Genomic DNA, 2,083 nt, shown 5'->3' with positions numbered 1-2,083 from the left:
ATAAATTATAATAAATAGATATATATTTTTTAAATATATACTCTAATATATTCGGGAATTTTTTCATGCATCTTTTCATTTGCATTAAATTGCTTTTTTGAAATTAACAAGCAATATGAACATCAATTATTCCTATGCAAATCGACAAAATACAGATTATTGTGTAATAATGAGAAATTGTTTACATTATGAAATTTCCGATTCTCTCTCTCGACAATGCAGCGCGGTGATATTTATTGCGAAATGAATATTTATTAATTTTATCTTTTGAAGTCTAATATCATATTCGATATTGGAGTCGTCAATGCACAAGATAAAGTCTTTTTAAGATCATGCATATTTACTTTTGATATTTTCTTCTTATCATCTTTGATAAATCTTTGCGTATTTTAAATGACTTTTAGAGAAGCTTTAAAATATTTTTTTACGTTATCGTTATCATTATTCAATATCATCAAAGCCATCTTTTGCTATTTCAGCTACAAGGAAAGAACAGTTTTGCTGAAATATAAAAAATTTAGTTAGATTTGAAAATAATTTGATTTGGATCATCAAAATAATTATGTAGAATGCTCAAACTGTTAGAATATTAAAAAGTTAGCATCTCATCTTACTTGATATTCCAACGTAATTACTTTTATGGCCTAATAAAATTATTTTCAGATTTAGCTAAATTTTAGATACTGCAATAAAATCGTTTTTTCCCTATATCATAAAATTCATTAATTATGCATACAAATTAATCTTTCTTTCTCTCTCTCTCTCTCGATCTCTCTTAATGTAGTTTGTGTTTCTCAATTACAAATTCTAATTAATTTGTATTATATTATATTATTTTTTGTATTATATTATTTTTTATATAATATATTTTTTCTATTATATTATGGTTTAAATTTTTTCTATCTTTTTCTATTATTTGTTTTTCTTATTTTTAATGTTTTCTGTTAATTCTTTATCATTTTTTTGAATGTGTTTCTTAATATTTTTTATATTTTCATTATTTTTTTAAGTTATATATTATTTTTAATGTTTGAAAGAAATTCTAAAGCGCTTAGTAAATATATCGATATCTATAATGTCTCTCTCTCTCTCTCTCTCTCTCTCTCTCTCTCTCTCTCTCTCTCTTTCTTATCGCATCGAGATACAAATATAACTCAAGACAGCGGAGCGAGTGTGACCATCGAGGCAAGGAAGCGATCGCTGGCTCCACCTACGAAGACTCGCGCGCTTTTCGAATTCGCGCGGGCTCGAGTCTTGAATTACCTTCGTACTATCGATAGCGGCTCGCGATTACGCGGCTCACTGCTGTGCCTCACGTGCAAGTCGTGCAACAGGAGTGTAGCATCGCGTCATATCGCGTCATATCGTGGCATCGCGTAGCCAAATAGTCCCGCTGCTGCCGGATATGGCAATTCTCTTCGTCCTATAGTATGTATATACGCACGATATCATTAGATACCGCGAAGGCGAAACGAAGGGGTTTCTGCATAACGTCTCTCATAAAGTGGAAGTGGATCGAAAAAAAAAGAGGGAAATTTCTCTGTTTCTTTCCCTCTTTTTTTTCCCTCCATCGCGCGCGCGACGCTGGGTTTTGAAAATCGATAAAAAAGGGGAGGAAGGGTTCATTCAATGAGAGAGGGGTGGGCGTTCCTCTTCGATCGCGCGCCAAAACGCGGGATGCTGCGAGCATCGAATTTCATTCGGCGATGATGCCCGACTTTTCAGAAGCCAGAAAGAAATGCAATTATAAGTATACGTCTCTCGTCGCAAGCCTTATCGTTGATAGACGACGTCGCGCGGATTTCTTTTCTTATCTGTCGCACATGAGCATGGCGAGATTCAAACTCGACGTACGGTTCGAGATACACGAAAACCAGATAATCCGAAATTCAGGAGGAGGCATTTTATCGATCCTATAAACGCGCCGCGTGGGCAGTGCCTCCTGACATCCGATTCGTTGGACGTTAGACGGAAATAGAGGCGCCCAGATAGAATCCGGGGTGACAATGAATTCGCCATGGCGACCGCCGCCAAGTCGCGAGGAGGGTAGAGCGCGAGCGCGGGATAGTTCCCCCCCCCCCCC

Source organism: Atta colombica, unplaced genomic scaffold (genome assembly GCF_001594045.1).
Source record: "Atta colombica isolate Treedump-2 unplaced genomic scaffold, Acol1.0 scaffold47, whole genome shotgun sequence".
Taxonomy (NCBI): Eukaryota; Metazoa; Arthropoda; class Insecta; order Hymenoptera; family Formicidae; genus Atta; species Atta colombica.
This window is presented reverse-complemented; position numbering follows the sequence as displayed.